At 51.4% G+C, this 22,023-nt stretch overlaps 1 protein-coding gene and 2 pseudogenes across 2 annotated transcripts in view; 1 reads left to right on the top strand and 2 right to left on the bottom strand.

The window, feature by feature from the left end:
* Positions 1-22,023, top strand: part of PLCG2 (phospholipase C gamma 2) — a 167,160-nt gene that overhangs the window by 24,759 nt on the left and 120,378 nt on the right. The window lies entirely within an intron of this gene.
* LOC106733176 (40S ribosomal protein S18 pseudogene) lies at positions 276-826 on the bottom strand (annotated as a pseudogene).
* Positions 1,963-17,313, bottom strand: LOC102497688 (proteasome activator complex subunit 2-like; annotated as a pseudogene).

Raw genomic sequence — 22,023 nt, 5'->3', positions numbered from 1 at the left:
TCCGGGACGGGACCCGTGGTCGACTATGTGGGAGTCCAGCGACATAGCCATTACGCTAACTGCTGGTTCCCTCTTGATATATTTTATATTCTTTTTTTTTTTTTTTTGTAGGAGTCTTCACAATTCAGGATTTATTTTATATGTACAACATATCTCAGTTTGGACCAATTCAACTTTGAGTGCTCAACAGAGATATATGACCCATGGCCGCTGCGTTGGACAGCACCCTTTTAGAATACAGCTTTCTGTCCTTTGCATTACCTGTTTTCCTCTTCTTTTTTTTTTTTTTGGTATATAAACTATTTATTAACAGACAAGGCCTACAGACTTATTTCTTCTTGGACACACCCACGGTATGGCCATGACAGCCAGTTGTCTTAGTGTGCTGGCCTCAGACCCAAAGGCCCTAGAAGTGGCGCAGCCCTCTATGGGCCCACATCTCCTTCAGTCTCCCCAGGTCTTCATGCAGCTTGTTGTCCAGACCGTTGGCCAGAACCTGGCTGTATTTTCCATCCTTGACATCTTTCTGCCTGTTCAAGAACCAGTCTGGGATCTTGTACTGGCGTGGATTCTGCATAATAGTGACCACACGTTCCCCCTCCTCCTCAGTGAGCTCTGCTGCCCTCTTGGTGAGGTCCGTGTCTGCTTTCCCCCGCACCACATGAGCATATCTTCGCCCCACACCCTTAACGGCAGTGATGGCAAAGGCTATTTTCCGCCGCCCATCGATGTTGGTATTGAGTACTCACAAGATGTGCTGGAACTTCTCAGGGATCACTAGAGACATTGCGGCGGCACAAGCGGCGGCGTGTAGGCCTCCTGTGGAAGAGCCCTGTTTCCCTCTTCTTCAAGCACCAGAGGTTCTCTGTGGCAGTTGCTATGATGATCATGGTGGCCTCCCTGCTTGGCGAGGTCAGATAGTGTTAATTTCCCACAGGGACTGAAAATGTAGATCTGTGTGTGTCTGCTGGCTTTGCTGCTGGTCTGAGTATCCACCCAAGATTTAGGTGTGCCATCTGTCGGCTGAGCCTGAGCATCCAGTTCCAGTTATGCTTCTTTGCTAGGTACTTATGGCAAAACCTTCTTCTGGGTTACCTGTGTTCCAGGTGGCACTCTCAGCTTGCTGCTGGGGGAGCTCCCATGCCCATTGGGACTCAGAGTCTGAATTGCCATGTGGCCCTAGGACAGTCTGCAGACTTCATGGTGCAGGATCACGACTTGCCTTGTAAATTGTAACTGAGTAATTTGTATGTATATGGAGAGAAAGAAATTGCTGAAAGGGATATCTGAGAGTCAGCAATGGGAATAGGGGTATGGGAATCTCACTAAGAAGGACTTGGAAAGGGTAGGGGGTGAGCTCTGCAGATACATGGGGGAGTATATGCAGCAAGAATAGCAGGTACAAAGCTGGGGGTTGTCCTGGTAACAGGAGGCTGAGCGGGTGATACGAGGTGGAGTGAGAAGCAGGAAAGTTGAGGAGGAAGCAGGGCCACCTGTGGCATGGGGCTGGGAAAGCCACCATAGGCTTTTCCTCCCAAGAAGATGGGAGCCAAGGGAGCGTTTTCAGTGGAGAACTGAGCTGGTCCCTCAGGCTGCAAAGTTGAGGTCACCTCCTCCTGTGCTGTCCATTCTATTTTCTAAGAGGCCTCTTCAGTTACATTTCAAGCCCCAAATTTCCACTTTGAGTCTCATGACTAGCATTCTGGTGGTAGGTGCACTTCAGGTTGTCATTGGAACCTCATGGTAGAACATAGTCTTGGCAAACCTGGTGACTTCATGTGTCAACCTCACAGGGCCAGCTGCCCATGTCTCATCCTTACCTTGCCCTCTTCTTACACTGGGAGAAGGAAGAAAGCTCTGGAACCCAAGAAGGAGCAGGTGGCCTCATGGACCTCTTGCAGGTAGCAGGGATGGGGAAGTGTGGATCTGTGGTAGGGGGGTCCAAGGGCTGTGGGGATTGCCCTAGAAGCCGGGGCTCTCCACTCTGTGCCTGAGGTCCAGGTTGCAAAGGCAGAACTGATTTCAGGCAAAAGCACCGCTTACACCCTTGTACAGGGCAGGAGGCCCATCAGCCCCACCCATCACCATCACCAGCACCATCATGGCTAATATTTGCATAGTGCCTATTAGCCCGATCCAGGTCGAAGAGCTTCCCATATATTATCACTTAGTGTCACAAGTCAATGAAGTCTGCATTCTCTTATCCCCGTTTTACAGATGAGAAGATTGAGGCACACAGAGGTAAAATCATCTGCTCAGGATGACCCAGCTAGTAAGTGGCCAGGCAGGTAGTGCTGTACTGGTCATGTGCAGCTGCCTCTTGTTACACTGCGCTGTCAATGCAGAAGCTACTAGGTGAATACTTCTTCTGTCCCCCACTTTATAGACCCTTTGCCTTATATAACTATTGCTCTATCCCCTGATCATGGAGGAGAGGAGCACAGAATAGCCCACACCGGACAGTTATATCCACTCAGGGAACTAAGAGGGAAGGCCTAGCGACCTGCAGTCTCAGGTTCCATAGGTGCCTCTGCTCCTTGGTGCAGCATGGCCTCTGGACCTCTGGACTTGGGGCCTGCAGGTAACGTAGTGAGTGGGTAAGCTGTGCCTGCTAGGGTGCATTCCCCTCCCAGGGTGGGCAAGTCTCTCCTGGGGTGGCACAATCCTGTCGAAATCTTGCTAACCGGTACATAGCTCTTCTGATCTTTTAAGGGAATTCCTAGGTGGTGTCTGTCAACATAATCTGTTGAGGATAGGAACATTAAAGCAAATTCAGGCAAGCCCCAGGCTATGGTGCTGACATGATGCTCAGTGATTCTGTAGCCATGGGGGAGATCCTGCGTTTGTACTTGAGAAGTCTTCCTGTGCACGCTGGGTGAGCACATGCCCACGATCCTGGGTGACTAAGGCTGGAGGCTGGATCGCAGCATGAAGACCCTGTTGGGGGTGACCCTCTCTTTCTCTCCATTTCTGTCTGTTTTTTTTCATCTCTATCACGAAAGAGGCAAATAAATACACTTTAAAACAAATGCATGTGGTCCAAGTGCTCCTGGCTTGCAACCAGCACCTCAGAGAGCCCTCAAGTAGGTGAAGACCTAGCACCTCCAGGGATGTGAGACTGAGACCCAGATTCTTGGGACACCCTTTATTACTAGACAGATAAACATTTCTTCTTCTTTTTTTTTTTTCTTCCTTTCTCTCTCTTTGAAGATGAATAAGAGATCTTGGTGTTTATGCAGACACAGAAAAAAGTTAGTGTCCTTCTTTTTCCTGACTCCCAGTTCTATGGTTTCTCTCTATCCACTGGAGATCCAGTGGACCTTTCTGTGCAGATGTACACGTGATGTTATAGATCCTCTCAGGAGTCTCACGGCTGCTTTGACTTCAGGTGGAAGATGCCAGTCCTTGCCAGAATCCTAATGGGGAGGTCGGCAGGCTCGGGAGAAATTCTCTCCAACTGAGTTTCTCCTTGATTTTTTCCCCCTTCTTCTTTATTATTATTAATTTTTTTTAAAGGTTTTTGCCATAGGGCTCATGCCCTCGCCAGAAAGAAACAGAGAAAGGGAAAGTGAGAAATCACCTCCCCAGGGGGAATGGCTATGCCATAATCCCTTCTCCTCCTGTCTTCTCTTGGTATTTTAGGCATGTATTCCCATGCACCCAACATGATTTTCAATCTACTGGGTCTGGGACTTGAACCACAATTGACCATGTGGGGGTCCAGCACCTTAGCCATCATGCCACCTGTTGGCCCCTCCTCCTTGATCTTTTTAAAATAGAATTCGCACAGGGCCGGAAGCTCATCAACTCCATTGTTATTACCATGGCTGTCATCATTGTGAATAATAAATTAATTCAAATACCGTACAGTTCATTCTTTTCAAGTACAATTCAGTGATTTTTCACATATTAATGGGGCTGTGCATCCATCTTCATTATCTAATTCCAGAGCAGTTTCAACATCCCAAAAAGAAACCCCAACCTCAGTCCCAGACACTCCTCATTTCTCCCCTCCCCTCAGCCCTGGCATCCTCTAACCCACTTTCTATTTCTATGGACTTTTCCATATTGAACATTTCATGTCAGTCAGTCATACAATATAGGGTTTTTTGCGATTGGCTTCTGTCACTCAGCATCATGTTTTCCAGGTTCATTCATGTTGTAGTGAGTGTCAGTGCTTCGTTCCTTTTTATGACTCGCTAATGGTCCGTGGTACAGACAGATTGTGCTGTATTTATTGCTAGATGTCTGGGTTATTTCTTCCTCTTGGTGGTGGTTGGTAGTGCTGGCATGAATGAGATTGTGTTCAGGTCTTTGTGTGGACTACATTTTCAATTCTCTTGGGTGTATAACAACGAGTGGGATCACTGGGTGTACGTGACCTTTGGTTTAACCTTTTGGTAACTCTGGCTAACCTTTTGAGGCACCACCAGACTGTTCTCCAAGGGGCTGCACCAGTTTGCATTTCCTAAGGCCCTGCTGACTATTTTGGAGGTAAACCCCTCCCCTTAACCTTAAAGGTAGCAAACTCTTCATACTTTAGAGTCAGAACACCCATATGGCCCTCTTAGGGAGGCAGGAGGGTCCTGAGGGACTGCACTGCGAAGGTACCATGTGGTCCCAAACTGATAACACAGGGTTCACATCTCAGCTATGCCACGTACCATGTGTGACTTTCTGCAAAATGGGATCCACAGGGTGCTTGTGAGGCTCTCATGAGATCAAGAAAAATGAGCTCAGCTCAGTACATGGCAGATTCGAACCGCTTGGTAATAGCATCTGTGGGGTTAGAGAGGTTGACCAGTCATGTCAGACACATGCTTAATTCTCAAGTCCCTCTAAGGAATAATATTCCCAATCCTATGGGTGAGGAAAGAGTTGGGAGTTTGTTCTCAGTACCTCAGGGGGAAATCATTGCTGAGCAGAGCCTTGGTATCCCAGAACCTGCTGGCTATTTGAGCTGATTGGTTTTATAGCAGGGAACACATACCTGCACACCACAGGCTGCTTGCTGCAAACACTTGTGGCAATGCAGAGGGCTTCTGGTGGCTTGAGGTACATGATAGGCCTGAAGTGCTGGAGAGTCACTGCCTCTAGACATGACCATTGCTGCATGTGGAGTTGGATCACTACTCCCTCACCCTTAGCTGGGACAGCCCTGAGGTCTGTTCGTACTGGCTCCACCCAGTGGGTTTAAGCTCTGTTTGTTCACAGGAGTAAGAGACTTGGTAACCTACCCTTCTTGGCTGTGTTCGCTTTCTCATCTCACATCCCCACTCCCTTCCAGGAATTCCCTCCTGGGTTGCTCTCCCAAACAGTCTGTGTGCACATGCATCTTCATCTCAAGGTCTGTTTCTGGTGGGGACCAGATGAAGACAGATTCCCTTGGACCCTGTGCTAGCACACATGGGCCAGAGTTGGGCCACTCTGAGACTTACTGTTTTCTCTCTCTCTCTCTGTGTGTGTGTGTCTTTCTATTCTTGTTCCTGATTGGCCAGTCTTTTCTGGGACTTCTGTCTTGATTCTAGAGAGTGTGTGTCTAATGGCCCACTTATCCCTGCTCTCAGCATGAGTTGGGATTTTTTTGATGCGATCAGAAAGTATCTTAAAAGCCAGAAAGAGAATTTACTAGAACATGGGGCTGAGAAAGACACCCATTCAGCTCAGAGCATCCGGGGAACAGGGACCAGGGGAACAGAAATAACTCACTCTCTCACTGTTCACTTTTTGGCTATGGTGTCCTCTTGTACAGACAGACCTTCTGTACAGCAGATAGTTTAGCCACAAGCCACTGCTACCTAGCGACCCAGCCGGTGAGACGGCATCTTACACTCAGCATCTACACTTGGCGCTCATTACTTGCAGAGCCATTATTTGTGAATTTGTCTACTTGCTGAAGCTTATTTGTAACCCCCAAGCCCATACTCCTGGTGCTTTTGTGGTCATTCACGATTGTGCACAAAGTGGTGAAAAATCTGTCCACATGCACAGTTGAGGCAAACACAGCAACACTCTGCCTTTGCGTCTCAGCCCTCCACCTACACACGAGCATCATCCTCCCAGTCTGTGTGGTGCCATGTTTTCTGCGTGCTTTGTTGATTTTGCCATGTAAAATGGCCCTAAGCACAGAGTGTTCGTTTGTCGTCATTGCATCTGTTCCTCCCACTATTCATTCATTCAACTGTTTATCGACCATTTCTTAAATATAAGGAACCGTACTGAGTTCTGGTAGAAGGCGATGGGGTCTTTAATCTCTTGGACCTTACTGTGTGCTTGTGGGAGTTGGGCACATGCTGGTCAGGTGTTCACACAAATGCATATAATGAGAATGAAGTAACTTCTGCTTCTCTCTAAGAGGGACCTTGGTGGATTTTATACCTGATGAGGGCCCAGGAAACAGCGGCCTAATTGATCTAACAGTGGTTTTTCTGGTTCTAGTGGCTGTGCTTTGTGACCCAACACCACAACTAACCTGTGTCCCCAGAAAGATATGAGTGTGCACTTCCTGGAAGTCCCCGAGGCGGTCAGTGTGCTGTGGGAGATCACATGGCACCATCTAGGAGAGTAGTTTTGGAGCTGGACAAGCTTGGGCTTGACTCCTGGCCCTGCCATCTTTCTCTGTGATGACCCACTTGGGCCTCAGTGTCTGTATCTGTAAAACAGGCACAGTGGTGGTGCCTACCTTGTGGGTTGGTGTGAAGACTAGAGGCCTGGTATATGGAATCTTTAGCTCAGTGAGCACTTTTTTTGGACAATATTATCAATAGGAGAGGTCTAGTTTCTCAGGGGTCCAGGACTACTCACACAGGAGAAGGTCTTTCCCAGTGTCAGGGAAAAATATATGCTCCTAGGCCTGGAAACCAGTGTGTGAGGGGCAGTGGTTCAATTTTCTGTTGCTGAATAACAAACCATATCAAAACAGAGTCTTAAAACAGCAATTCCATTGGCCAAGGAATTTGGGAAAGGATCAGTTGGATGGTTGTTCTGTCTTCCTTCATGTTGTTGACTGGAGTACCTCACCTGGATATATTCTGTTGATGACTGGACTGAAGGTTCTAAGAAGGCTTTCTGGCCCTTCCATATGCCTTCATGTACCCCTCCTCCCTCCAACACACATGGCTCACTTGGGGTTCCTCATAGCATGGTGATCTCATAGTAGCTGGACTCCTATGGGCAGGCTTCTTCCAAAGCAGAGAAAGCAGAAGCTATGATGGTCTGAAGGTTTAGACCCAAAGCCAGAGTGACACTTCTGCCACATTCTTTTTTGGTTGAAGCAAGTTACAAGGCCTGACTGAGGAGAAAGGAATTAAATTCTACGCCTCAGTCTCCCCATGCGTGGAATGGGAATAATATTAGTACGTATGTTGTTAGGTGCTGATAAAGACAGAATGAATTAGTGCTTGTGAAAAACCTATCCCTTACTAAAATCAAAAGACTGTTTTACTTATTTATTTATTTATTTAGAATGGGTTGGATATTTTCCTATTAACCCTGGGCTCAGTGCATAGATAGCTTCTTTATGCTTTGGATTGACAGTTTTCTCCGGGTTTCTGCTGATCATACCGCAGGCTCTAGGGTCCACACCATGGCCCTGAGCCCCCTGCGGCTGCCTCACCGCACTCATGCACCAAGGCCCGTAATCCATTATGTGGATCTCCTTGAAGGCCTTGGCCACAGCACCCTCGTGTTCTGAGACACCCCGGACATGGCTGTGTGGGAGACTTCTGCCTTGGTCCTGACTGCAAGCACCCTCTCTAGCACCTTCTCCTGGATTGCCATCCCAAAACATTTGCGTCTTCCATCTTGGGAGCCAGGGGTTGGATCCATGTGGTCACCAGAATGCACTCAGAGTCCAGACTTGGGCTTAACCAGGGCAAGCAGGGCCAAGATCTTCTCCTTCCCAGGGAGAAGCTGCACTTAGGAACTTCTTTCTTCTCCTGCTTCTGTTTCCCTCTCCTCATCCTTGGAGGGGATGTCTAGGGGGCCTGGAGGGAGGTCAAGTCAGCCACATTGAAGGAGTTCTCTTGTAAGAGCTGATTTAGGTGCATGATTTCCTGTGGCAAGAATCTGTTGAGTTCCTCAGCCTCTTGGAAAAGATTTTGTATGAAGATATCCACTGGTTAGTGGGCCTCAAGCATACCCCACACAGCTTGGCCATGCTGCTTCCAATTGCTGGGTCTCTGGTCTCCCGAAAGGCTGTTTTGGATTTTGCTATTATAATCATGACTAGGGAGGAGTCTTGTTTCTTCCCTCTGGAAACTTGGGTGTGTGGGTGCATGCGCACACAGCCCTGCCTGGGTGTTGTGTGTTTCCTATCATTGTTTATTTCAGGGCCTCCTGAAGGCTTTTAGAACAGCCTCTGTTCTCCTGTGGCCACTCATTCTCCAGGAAGCTAGCCCAGCTTCCTAAGTTGGCAGTTTCAAAGAGATATTCTAAGAGGGAGAAGGCAGAGACCTCAAGGTTTCTGAGGTCTGCACCCTGGAACTTGCCTAATATCACTTCTCTCTTGTCCTGTTATTGGTCAAAGTAGGTCACAGGGCCAACCCACACTTAAGGAGGGGGACACAGACCTCTCTTCCTGGTGGGGTGAGCTGTGAGATGTAAGGGCCGTGCTTGTCAATGTCCCACTGTGTCCTCTTCATCCACCATCATCTTGAGGGGCCTCATGCAAGGGTGTAGACAGAGTGGTTTTGTATGTCTGGGATCAGTTGTGTTTACTGTTGCTATGGCCGCAGTAAATGCAGTAGGTAAAAGAGCTTCTCAAACTGCACTTGGCCTTCCAGAAGCCTGCAAAGGGGTCTGTGGACTATCACAGGGTAAATTGTGACACTTTCACTTAGCTAATCTGCTAGGAACTTACTGCCTGTCAGGCCTGGGTCGGGGAGGGCAGAAGTAAAGACAAGCCATCTGCCCTCATGGAGCATTTAGGCTAGGTTTTCTTATTATGTGGGGTCAACCCAGCACTTGAGTTGAAAGCAGGAACTCAAAGGAGAAGTCAGATTCTCGGAGGGAAGGGGAAAGAGAAAGAGACCTGGCTGTCCTCTGTTCCTCCCTAGCACGTGACCTGGCCTCAGCCACTTCCCCTCTGTGGGCCCACATTCCCCAGTCTGTGAAGTGAGGATTACAACACCTATTTCATAGGGTTGCTGTGAGGGCCCAGTGTGTTACGTTATCACTACTACCAGGATTGCTTCCATCCTCTGTGCCTCAGTTGCCTCAGTGGTAAGGTCCTTTCTGCCTGACAATCTATGGTTCAGTCAGTTCTTTGCTTCCAACCTGTCTGGAATATGCGCCTGTTGGTGTGTCATTCCACTCTGCCCTTCTCTCTGGGAGCCTGGTCACACTGGTAATTGTTTACATTCATGTGGTCATTTAATGTCCCTGTGCCTTGGACTGCCAGCCCTTAGGAAAGCTGTGTTTGTTCTACTCATTGTTCCAACGCTTTGCACAATGACTAGCACACACCAGGTATACCATAGACATGGCCGGAGGGGTGACTTTCCTCTCCCTGGGCCTTGGGAATGCCCGTCAGCTACAGTGACATAGAGCTCTAGAGGCCTGCATTTCAGAAACCGTCTTTCCAGTGAGGGCTGTGTTTCTGGAGGCCTTTGAGGCCTGGACAGTAGCCAGGGTAGAGCCAGTGCACAGGACACTCCCTCCGTCAGATGTGGCCTGGTTGGTGCAATAGGAAGAAGGATACGGTTGGAATAGTTTCTGTAAGGATGCCCTCTTTTGTGAGTTTCCATGGAAACTGAGGGCTTCCTAGCCCATCACCCTGGCACAGGGAGGATCGTGGAGGGGACATTATGGAACTTGGTTTTCAGATGACACAGGAATGGGGCAGAGTTGCTGCTTCTTCCATAAGTTGGTGAGATCTCTTGGGGGCTGTTTAAGTCACAAATAAAACATGTAGCTTTTTAGTGAGAACTTCGGATGTACTCCAAAACCCCACAAGGTAAGGAGAGCTCATATGAATCCCCTTGTATGGCCCTGCCCCAGGCACCTAGGAAACCTCATAAAGGGCTCGTGCACCTCCCGACCCCAGGTCCTGTGCTTCTCACCCTTCTCTGGGCCAGAAGTATCTAGTTTTGTCTCAAGAAGGCTGGACTCATCTTATTTTAGCTTTCAAAATTACAATTACCATGGTTTTATTCTCCATTATGAGAGAAACACATATTTATTCTTGATCCTTTAGGAAATATGGAAAATCATGGATAAAAGTATCTCCCATTGCTTCCCACCTAGGAATCACAGGAACCGAGCTAGCGTTTGGCTGCTTCTCCATCAAGATGTGTATTTCCCCCTTAAGGGTGATGATCTGGGAGATGGGAGCTGTGCCTGCTTTCTGTGCTGCGTTGTGCTGCAGTAGAACGCACCCGTTTTCAGTACATAGCTTAATGCTTTTCCATGCACACCTACATACTCCCTAATCAGCACAAAGGGCACTTCCATTATTCCAGAAGGTTCCCTCGTATCCCTTTGCAGTCAGCAGCACCACCCAGCACACACGCATCCTGCCCCAGGTCTCCCTGACCTGCCCTTGTCGCTCCAGGCTTGTCTGGCTGGTTTGGGGATCTCCTGTCAATGGAATCCTAACCGAACCTGCCCTTCTGTGCTTGGTGACTTTGGCATAATGTTCCTGAAGTTCATCGTGATGTTGCTGGTGTCGAGGTTTCGTTCTTTTGCATTGCTGTTTAGTATCTCAGTGTCTGGATAGATCAGTCTGTTGACTCATTCTCCTGAGGGGTGATCTTGGGCATATCAGTGTCCCCTTCTATAAAACGGGGAACGTACTGCCCGCAGTATCAGATTGTGAGGATGAAATGAGAGATACGAGCGTGCTCGGGAGAGTGCAGGCACATAGCGACTGCCCTGCACGGTGTGGTATGCTGACAGTGACAACCTCGGCCTGTCACCGTGAGCCCCACTACCCCACACTTGGTGGTGTGTGTTGGAGGTGGAGCCCATCAGCTTGGGGCTCTTTTGAATGATGTAAATGAATGAAATAATAAAACATAGACTTGGGCAGCTGCAATGGCTGTGGCCTTGGTTGAGGGCTCAGATCCTGTGTGTCTTGGTGACAAGCTTCCACATAGCCGTTGCGCTTTCTAAGACACAGGGTTTTGCTTTGAGTTGGGTCCTGGGGGCTCCAGGCTGCTTACCACCCTGTACCTTGTGCTGAGCCTGGTGTGGGTCTGGCTGAGCTGGGCTGAGCTGGGCTGACCCACCAACTTGCCTCATTCAAGCCTCAGGAAGTGGCCTCTGTAGAAAAAACGTCCAAGCAGCAGGCGGTGAGCTCAGGCCGACTGAGCAGCTCACTGGAGCGCAGAGCCCCAAAATAGCTTGTTCTCTGCTCAGTCGCCAAGCGAGTGGGGGCAGTGGCAAATGCTTTGCATAATTTCCTACCCCAAAGGAAAAGTTTTACTGCAACAACGTTTTGGGACAAAAGAAAATATCAAAATGATCCAAGTTAAAAAAATTTAAGAAAAAAATTCTTTTAGTGAGCACAGAGTAAGGGGGGGAGGCAGCTCCACCACGCGCAGGGGTGTGACCTGGGGCGAGTTCCTCTACGTCGCTGAGCCCGGGCTTTCCTGAGACCACTCTCAGCGTGTATGCAAAACGCCCTGCATTGCGTTGCCCGTGGTGGGGAGGCTGCAAATGTGGACTCCCTTTTTTCTTCCTTCCTTTTTCATTTCCCCTCTTTGCTTGTCCCCAGGACGCTGCTCGGTTTCTGTCAGCTTTGTTACTGCAGGCACGGAGGGGGTGGGGCCCTAAGCTTCGGCTTTCCTGGACATGTGCTTCCAAAGCCACCTTCGGAATAATCCACTCCTCCTCTTCAGATCTCTGGACGGGGAGTTGCAGGGAGGACGTGGGTGTAGGTGTGACTAAGGCCCCCAGAGTGGCTGTGATCTGGCATACGTGGGGGTGCTATGTTACCTGACTAGCTGGCCTTGTGAATGGGTTAAGTGCAGGGGGTTGAGACAGGAAAGTGTCTGGATTATCCAGGCGGGCCCAGTGTGCGCACAAGGATCCCTGTAAGATCAGGGTCATCCCAGGTGGTGGAGCCGTGGTAACGCAGCTGCCCCCACACGGGTGAGGGGCCGGGCTTGTATCCCAGGCCCTCTCTGAGCACACTGGGTGTGTGTGCATGCTGTGATCTGGGCCAGCTGAGACAGGGGTGGTTTGAGGTGAAGGACTTTCGTGGGTGCTCCTCTACTCCATCTCTCTCATGAAAGACAAAAAGAAGTAAATTTAAAAAAAAAAAAAAAAGAAAAAAGAGGAGAGACTGGGGGTCAGCATGAGTGGAAGACAGTGAGGGCGCTAGGAGTAGAGGTTGGTGTGATGTGCCCTGAGGGTGGAGGATGGGGCTGCAGGCCAAGGAGTGTGGGCACCACTGGAAACGGAGACCCACCTGGAAAGGGACTCCCCGCTGGAGCCTCCAGAAGGACCCAGCCCGGCGGGCACCCAGTTTTAGCCTAGGGAGGTGGATTTTTTTTTTTTTTTTTTTTTTGCCTCTTTGTTGTTTTAAGCCACTGTTAGTGGTAGTTTGTCACCGGACAAGAGGACAGTTACGCAGGGTGCCAGGCATACGAGGCTATGGTTCAGGGCAAGGGGGTCTTGTGTTGGATGGTGCCCTGTGTCCATTGTCATGATGATGCCTGCGTTGTAAGGGACTGTGGGGCCACTTTCGGTCCAGCCTCGAGCCCCCTGGCTTCCCGGGGCGTGGCCTGGAGACCTGGTTTCTGTGATCAGGCGGCCGGAGCCCCTGTGGTCACTAACAGCTGCAGGGAGGTTTCCTGTCATGACAGAAAGCCAGAGAAACCTGGCACGCTGGCTGGGTCATGGGCCAGGCTTCCTGTGTGGCAGTCCTGATGAGTGGCCACCACCCACCTCCGCAGGGGTGCAGGGCCCTGAGCTCCACTGTCTATCTGTCCTCCGAAGTGGGCTCCTCCCTGCCTCGCGTGGGCTCATGTTTAAGGTTTTAAAACTTGTTTTCTTGCAGTGTGGCAGCAGGTGGCCCCTGGAGCGTGAGCGTTAGTGTCTCCAGCTTCCAGCTTGGCAGGAGACTCCGCCAGGCCGTGACTCTCTTGGGACCGAGTGTGGGTCTGCCGTGGGCCCCTCGTGCCACGTTTCTTATGGGGATTGGGCATTCAGGCCCCATGCTTATTGTAGGAAGGACAGCACTGAGGCAGAGAAACGGGCCTGTCCCAGGGCTGGGTCCTCTCACGGTCGCCATCTCCACATTGCCCTCTCTGTTCTTCCCCATGACGTCGCCTCTGTCGGGTACGACTCCCCGGATAGGCAGAACGATGGCCCCCCAAAGCCCTCCACATCCTGAGTGCAGGGGCATGTGCCGCGTACCAGCCGCTTTGAAGCCTGAGGCAGGAGAAGCAGGAGTTGGAGGCTGGCCTGGGCCACATAGCAAGACACTGTCTCTAAAGACTAGAAAAGTGACGTAAAAAGTAAATTGTCGGGGGACCAGCAGTTAGCATAATGGCTATGTCACTGAACTCCCATGTAGTCAAACACGGTTCAAGTCCTGGATTCGGTGGCTTAAATTCACGCCGAGCGCATGTGCGTGGAGAATGGAGGAGAAGGGAACGTGGCATGTCCGTCCGCCCTGGGGGGTGATTTCTCGCTTTCTGTCTCTCTGTCTCTCTCAGTCTTTCTGGCGAGCACATGCGCCCTATAGCAAAAACCTCTCCCCCCCCAAAAAAAGAATTATTTATTTAATTTTAGTTATTATTATTATTATTATTTTAATTTGCTTTTAGGGCACATGCGCTTACCAGAGAGGGACGGAAAGGGAGAGAAAGTGAGAATGCAAGCTGCAAGATCTGGAACTCAAACTGCAGTCGGCCACGTGGGAGTCCAGCACCCTAACCACCATGCCACCTGCTGGCCCCAAAGTTTACTTCTTTCATGAGTGAGAGAGAGAGAGAGGGAGAGAGAGAGAGAGAGAGAGGGAGAGAGAGAGAGGCGCCTTCAACAGGGCTGGGTCCCACGGTTCCCTCCCCCGTCCCTGCCCAGCCAGGGTCGCAGCGTGTGCCCACGTGTGCAGGCCGGCCAGGGAGCAGAACCGAGCTCTTTCTCACAGATCCGGCCCCACTTGACCAGCGCGTTCCCATGGCAGCCCCGGGCCAGCCCCAGAGCCTTGCTTTTAGCGCAGGGAGACCCGTTCTGGGATTCCGACCTGCAGAGCCAGGAGATAACAATCTCTGTGTGTTAAGCCGCTGAGCTTGTACTGTCTCTTCCTGAGGTCCCTCTCCTTGACTCACTTGGTAAATGTTTCTTGAGCTTTGACCACGTGCTGTGCACCAAGGTCACCAATTTGTATAAAGCAAGTCCCATCCGTCAGGGAGGGGAGGGGAGACAAGATGACAAAGCTAAGATTATTGTTTGGGAAGCTGTGGCTTGCAGAGAGACATGGCAGATGGCCGGCAAGGCATCTCGGAAGTCATTGAGAGGAACTTTGAGCCCGGACAGGAGCTCTGGAGATGCGCTTTGGGTTGCCAGTGGGATGTCTAGAAAGTCTTTTTAACTCATTTGTTCAAAATGGGACTTGTCACCTCCAAAGTGAAAAGTCCGCCTTTAGAACCTCTTCCTCGAGTTTCCCCATCAAGGTAAAGGGGGTTCCTCCCCCCAGCCAGTTGCCGACGCCAGAATACCGGAGTCCCCTGACGCCAGACTTGGGAGGAGCGAGAAGGCTGCTCATTGCCATTCCCGCTCCTCATCTTCCCCATTGACTCCTGTGGTTTGTCCCCATTTTGAGATATGTTTCCTTCTGCCACCAGCAGAGATCTGGGACCCCAGACTCAGACTGGAGGACGTGGCTGAGAACCATGTCCAGCATGACTTGTAGGAGGCAGAAAGTATAGCGTGGTAGGCAAAAGAGTGGTCTCTACAAGGCACATTCTCTGGGTTCGAACCCCAGGTCCACTCTTAGCAGTGTAACCTGGAGACTTTGCTTGACCTCGTGCGCCTCAGTCTCCTCGTTGATAAAATGGGAATAATCATACCGCTCTTGATCACGGCACGTTCTTCTGTGCAAGGAAAATCCATATTGCCCCCGTAATTATATGCTGTTATTGTCATTTAAAAATAAAAAGAGCCAATTAAACCAAAGAGAATGAAAATAGTACCCATCTCGGGATTTAGAATTCAGTATGTAAAGCACCTGGAAAGGCCCACGTTCAGCCACTGATGGGGAGCCTTCTGTAGAACGGCCGGTCCGACACATCCTAGCAGCCATGCATTAACCACACCCTCTGGGTGGTCTCACTGGCCGTCTTCCTTATGCTTTATGTCTTCCTTAAGCCTTTTGATGGTCTACCCATTTTACAGATGGGGAAAGTGACTCAAAAATTAGCATGGCCTTCCTGACCTTCCTGAAGCCACTTAATTGGGATGGCTCTGTCCTGAGTCTCTTGTATAATTCTCAAGGCAGCCAGAGACAATTGTGGCCAACTCCTGGGTTTCTGAAGTTCTGTATCCACTGAAAAGTCTTGGTTCTTACTGCTGGAGGGCCGTAGTAAGATAGGATTAAGCATTTCTCAGACTGCCTAGTGAAGAGTCTGGTATAGATCTACAATAAGGACTGGTCTTGGGGCCAGCAGGTGGCATAGTGGTTGGGGTACAGGACACTCACATAATCAACTGTGGTTCAAGTCCCGGGCCCAGTGGCTTGAAATTCATGCTGGGCATGAGTGCATATGTGCCCTAAATCCTAGGAGAATGGAGGAGAAGGGATTACACGTAGCCATCCTGTGTGTGTGTGGGGCTGATTTCTTGCTTTCTCTCTATCTTTCCGGTGAGCTAACGTGCCCTATAGCAAATATCTCTCTGAAAAACAAGGAAAGAAAAGAACCAGTCCCCTGGATGGCTGATCAGGTGACTAGAGACAGGGCACTCGGCCTTGAACTCCTCTCTGGGTTCAGCCAATCTCCCTGAAGAATGTCCTCGTGTCCCACAGATTCGGTCCCATGCTCATGTCATGGCCTGAGGTTGAGCCTGTCCTGGGGAGATGCACTGGAGTTTTTCATGAGACTCCTCGAGGTGACGCACGGGAAGGTGCCTGGTGAACGAAGCCTCGTACGTTACGAAGGACCGAGGCCGATCCGCGGCTCTGGCTCCTGTGCAGCTGAGCTTTCAGACCCGGGACTAAGGCTCCGCATCTCTGACTTTCCTTTCTCGCTTCCTTGCTCAAGGGCATGTGTGAGCACAAAGGAGAGACAGGAGGAAGGAGAAAGCAACTCCCAGCAGGACATGGTCACGCCACAGTCCCTTCTCTATTTCTTCATCTGTCAGGATTCTGGGCACACACGCACACATGCCTGGTGTTCCACCAGGGCCAGAATTCGAACTGCGATCTGCCATGTGGAATCCAGCTCCCTTATCTATGAGGCTCTGGGGCCAGGCCCACGTTTATTTTTATAATTCTACTTCTGTTTCAGATGAAGGATTAGAAATTGAAGGCCAGGCAGGTGACCTAACTGAGCAGAACAGACTTGGTGTAGGGACAAATGACAACAAATGTGGGCTACAGAGTGGGACAGGTAAGAGGGCGGGAGCCGTGGTTGGCCGAGCCCGTGTGCGCGTTGTCTGGGAGAAGAAGAGCAGGTGGAGCCTCCCACCGCAGGCTCAGGTGTGGCAGGTCTGCGGCTGGAAATATAGGTCGTTATTGGGAAATCTCACTTTTAAAAAATGTCGACTCATTTAAACAAATAAATAAACACCGTGATCCTGACCTGACAAAACCTTTGCAGCCAGACATGCTTCACGGGCCCATGAGTTATAAACTGCCGAGAACTCTCACAGTGTATATGTGTACATGTGTGTGCATGCTAGATGGTGGATGTGCTCACGGAGGGTGGGGAGAAGAGAGAGAGAGAACCCCCTGTGGGGAATGGCCGTGCTGTAATCCCTTCTGTCCATCTCGCCCTTCTTGCGGGGTTTTGGGCATGCACATACATGTGTCTGGTGTGTTTCTCAAGCTGCTGGATCTGGGACTTGAACCATGTGCTCGGCCACGTGGGACCGACTGCCTTAACCACCAGGCGATGGAGCCAGCTCATCTTCCACAGTTTTTATTCTGCTGTTGGTTGTGGTGCCTCTTCAAAAATGTTTATTTCAGATTTTACTTTAATTCGGTTTAGTTTTAGTTTTTTCATGACAGCGTCTTGCCACGCTGAGATCCTCCTGCGTCAGCCTCGCAGCTGGGACCACAGGTGCACACCGCCATGCCCCGCTCGCTCTTAGACAGGGTCTTGCTGTGTTGCATAGGCCAGCCTCTAGCTTGCAGTCCCCCTGCATCTGTCTCCTGAGTGGTTGGGGTGGCAGATAGAGCCCTCATGCTGGTCTTCAGGCTGGAGCGGGAATCGAATCTGGGCCTCCCATTGGTCCCTGCCTGAGGAGCACAGTCTCAGCATGGCCCTCAGCCGGGTCTTTCTTTGCTTTTATCACCTATGGCATTGACCAGTGGGTCCTGAGGTCAGCAAAGGATCTGGGATGGCACGGGAGGGCTGGTGACCTCAAGCGAGTTAAAGGCTCATCCGAAACTCCTTTTCCTGGAGCTGCCCTGACTGCCTTGGCCCTCCAAAGTGGCCGTGAAGACCAGTCGCACGCTTCTGAGTGCCCCGTGGAGGCTGGTACACGGAAGGTTCCAGTAAATGCGAATTTCCTCCCCCTTAATTTGTGTTCTTTTTCTTTTCCAAGTTTTAGAACTTAAAAAAATGATAAAAATGGAGCCGAGAATGACCGGAGCCTGGGGCTCATCGTAGAGCCTCCTTGCAGGGGGATGCCGTGTCACCGAGCGTCCTGCCCTGCCCAGCTTTGGCTTCCTGTCTGGGTCGGTCTCGCTCAGGCCTGTCTTCCGTGTAGAGAGGCATGGAGACGGGTGCAGAGGCAAGAGCGCGTGCTGACTGAGGACGGGTCACAGTCCTGGTGAGCGCGGAGGCCCTGTGGTCAGTGTTCGCGGTGTTTGTCTTTAAAAAAGAGAGTGAGCAGAGGAGACAGATGGCTGGAAACGAGGTCGGGAGCTTGGACACACACTCAGTATGAAGGCTGGATGGCGTTTTCTGAGCCCTTTAAAAATGTGAAGCCACACATTGACTATTGGTATGTCGTCTCACAATAACTGTGACAGGTCACCGCGTAACCGTCACTTAGATCTGGGCCGACAGCACGGCCAGCTCCCAGAGCCCCGTCCGTGCCTCCCTGAGCGCTCTCCCTTCCCAGCCGGCTCCTCCGTTCTGTAGTAGTTTCACCACCACCGACGCACGCACCATTCGCCCTGTCACTCTCAGGTAGCTCGGGGAGTTTCTCCGAGTCAGCTGACACCATCCAAGATGGCATCCTGGCTTGGAAGGGACCGCTGGATGAAGTCTCTGTTGTGGACAGCATCTGCCAAATATTTCTAAACTCCAAAGTAGCCAGAAAGTTCTAGAACCTGTTTTTACCTTAGAATTATTTTTAATTTTATTATTATTTTAAAAATTTGCTTTAGAGCACGTGCACTCACCAGAGAGAGACAGGGGAGGGCCATGAGAAAGCAAACCACCATGTCCAAGGCTGGAACTCTGACTGGCCATGTGGGGGTCCAGCGCCCCACCTACCACCCCACCTGCTGGCCCCAGAGCCTGGGTTTTAATGATAGGGGTGAACCTCGGTTTCTGCCTGGGACCACCCCTGACCTTTATGTACCCATTCATTTATGGAAATAGTTATTCATTTATTTTACCTAGTGCATGTTTGAATTTTTAAGTTAGGAAACTTTTCCAACACAGATAGCTAAGCATAGAAAATAATATGAACGATACTTGTGTACCCGCTTCTGAATTTTACCAGTTTGTGACATTTTTCATCATGTTTGCTTGGCCTTTCCTAAATTACATGTTACAGAGATGGCAGTCACTTCTAGAAGTGACCATTTCCCAAAGCTGGTGTGTGCCTTTTCGTTTTTGTTTTTATATTTGAATGCACAGGTACCCATGTAATTAGTTATTTCTTAAATAAGTTGGTCTCGTTTGTATACATCTTTAGACTGTTTGCAACTTTCTTTCTCCTACTTAGCATTTAAAAAAAAATGAACTTTTAATTTGGGATAAGCATGGGTCTACAGAAGAGTTGTAAAGGTAGAACAGAGGAGTACTGGTTCCCTCCATCCCCTCCGTCCTGCACTGCCTCGGGTGTTCGCCATAGTGAGACCGGAGCACGGCACTGTGCTTGCCCGTGGAACACGCAGCCAGACTTCGGACTTCACAGCGTGTCTCCCCGTGCTCTCCCGTCCCCGTCCATCCAGGGAAGCGCACTGTGATTTGTAGATTTGGTGTCCACATCCGCACGTGCAGGCCTGCTTATCTGGAGTTGCAGAGCGATCCAGGGACCCCAAGAGCCTGCCTGTTCAGACCCTGCGACCGGGTGCTCTCGCCCTCGAAGCTGCAGTCGGCAGGGCCAGCAGGCAGAGCATGTCTGGGGGTGGGGGGAGTGTGTCCGAGGGGTACACGTCCAGCCTCGTCGGCCAGGGCCACGTCACTGTCCAGGGGGCTGGTCCTAACCCCGACGCACCGTACCTGGCACCAGGCACTATCCTGGTCACTGTGTATGGGAACGCACAGGACAGTCCTGCTTTCAGGGGGCAGCGGGATAGGGCTGAATAAATGAGGGCCACACCCCTGGCCCAGCTTACGGAGCACCCTGGATGGCTGCTGGTGACAGTGGGTGACAGTGAACAGGGCCAGGTGGCTGAGGGGGCCTGCCTCCAGCTGATGCACACACAGGTGCAGAGCCGGTGCGGTCAGTGCGTCCAGGCAGGAGAGGTGAAGTGAGCAGCACCGGGGGCCCTGGAGGCTCGGGGAGCGCACGGCTGTCCCAGCTGGCAGCAAACCTTGTCCTCGAACACACCGCGCACAATGCCATCAGGGCCTTTGCACGAGCTGTCTGTTCTTGCTATATTCTTTCTCAGACTTCAGGTCAGGTGTTACTTCCTCCAGGGAGGCCTCTGTGATCACACCCATGAGAGCATCTCCCCATCCCTGTCACCTCCCAGGCCTTGCTCTGTGGTTGACTTTTGTACATTTGTTACCACTGGATGTGGTGCGTGTTGTCTGTCTGTCCGTCTTCCCCATTCGAATGTAATTCTCTGAGGGCAGGCCTTTGCTTACCACATCCCTGCTCCCAGAACTCGGCCAGGTACTTGGCTTTTCTGTGGGTGAGTGGACATGACTGCCATCCTGAGACTCTGTGGGTAACAGCGGCAGATGTTAGGTACTGCCCTAAGCGTGGTGGTGAGATTTGTTCGTTTCCTTAAATCCTCGTGCCAGCACCGGGCTAGCCATATTTATGAAGCCCTCTTGTCCCCAGGTGGGAAATGGAAACCAGAGATTGAGAAGCAGGAAGGGAAGTCGAGAGAGGAAGGGAGGCCTCAGAGAGCGGGGGTGTTTGAAGAGGTTCGGGGCCGTGGGTGGCTGGACATGTGGGCTGGGATTTGAGCCTCCCTGACTCTTGATCCAGGTGGGCCTGGGCCGGGTCCTTGGCTGGTGCTAGAAGGAGAGGCAGGCCATGGGCTTCGGGCCAGGTTCTGTAGTCAGACGAGGATGTGGGGGATCTGATCCTTGTACAGAGGGGGAGTCTCAGGCTGCACCTGCCTGAGGGGAGGTGGGGCTGCTTGGGGACCTCAGGCAGCTCACCCGTCTGACCCTAATCCTGCCCTTCTGAAAGGGAAGGAAGACTCCCACCTTCTAGCTTGCTGTAACAGGAACTGCCACCCCCCGACCTTGGTTTGCAACATGCAGGCCTGGCGGGGAACTGAGGGCTGGCTCGCTAACCACAGCGAGGGCTCCTTTGCAGAGGTGGAGTAGGGTCAGGCTCTGCTCTGCCTCACAGAGGGGACCCCATCTGCAGCCAGCGTCTTACCCCACCATGGAGCTTGGGAGATGCAACTACCAGCGTGGTCTCCCACCCTCAGTCTTCTCTGAAAAATGGGGATGGCAGTAACATCAAGGGGGATATTGTGGCTCAAGTGAGGAAAGGCACGTAAAATCTTCACGCAGGGCCTGACTCGCTGTGAGCCACCTGGGGGATATTTGCATTTTCGCAGTGGTGGTGGTGGCGACAGGGACAAGACAAGACCTCTCCCGGCCACTGCTGTGCATGGTAGCCAGTTTCCAGGAAAACTCAGCAGTGTGTGTGTGGGGGGGAGGGTTGAGGGACAAAGGATAACCCCAACCATACTGCTCTGTCCCTTTCCAAGCAGAATTTGTGCTTTAACTAAACTCCCCTGCTCTGTCTGATACTCAGTTGACCCTGGAAACAGCAAGGGCCCAGCCCAGTTGCTGCAGAGCTGGAGAATGAGGCTGTCGTCCTGCCTTGGGTCTGATGGGAGACTTGGGGAGTTTTGGGGACAGGGCGAGTGCTGGGATAGGCCAATGGGGATGTGCCGGGCCCAGGTGGTGACAGTGAGTGACCACTCACAGGCCTCAGAGTCCAGCGCAGGGCTAGGGCTGTGCTGCCGTGCGGCAGCAGGGGAGCTGGGAATTACTGTGCCATGCGATGTGATTGGCCAAGGGGAAGTCCAGAGAGGAAGGGGAGCCTCCCAGCTGAGAAGACGGCTCCCCCCACCCCCGGCTCCTGCCAGTCTGGACCTGCTCGTTCCCAAGCCAGGTCTGCAGAAAGAGCGCATAGCATGAGGACTTCAGGTTTGGGGCTCAGGCCCCGGGCAGGCTCCTGTCCCCAGAGCAAAAATCTGCCCTTGAGGAATGCAGGCCTTTCCTCCTGAGGCTGGCTTCCAGGCCGGGAGCCTGGGCAGGTTGTGGCCAGTGTGTGGTGGCTTCCTACGGGTTCGGGGAAGAACTGGAAGGCCAGGGCCTTCTCCTGTGACCTGGCCACGCCCTCCAAGCACTTTTTTTTGGCAGGGGCTCTGTGGGTTAGGCGTCCTGGCCAGTGTGGCCCAGTCCCTGTATGCCAAGCCGGGGGACCCTAAACGTCGCCAGCCTCCCCTCGTGCCCACTGACGCGCGGAGCAGGT

Source organism: Tupaia chinensis, unplaced genomic scaffold (genome assembly GCF_000334495.1).
Source record: "Tupaia chinensis unplaced genomic scaffold, TupChi_1.0 Scaffold000355_1, whole genome shotgun sequence".
NCBI classification, from domain to species: Eukaryota; Metazoa; Chordata; class Mammalia; order Scandentia; family Tupaiidae; genus Tupaia; species Tupaia belangeri.
The sequence above is the reverse complement of the archived record's forward strand: the minus strand, read 5'-3'. Positions and strand labels throughout refer to the sequence as shown.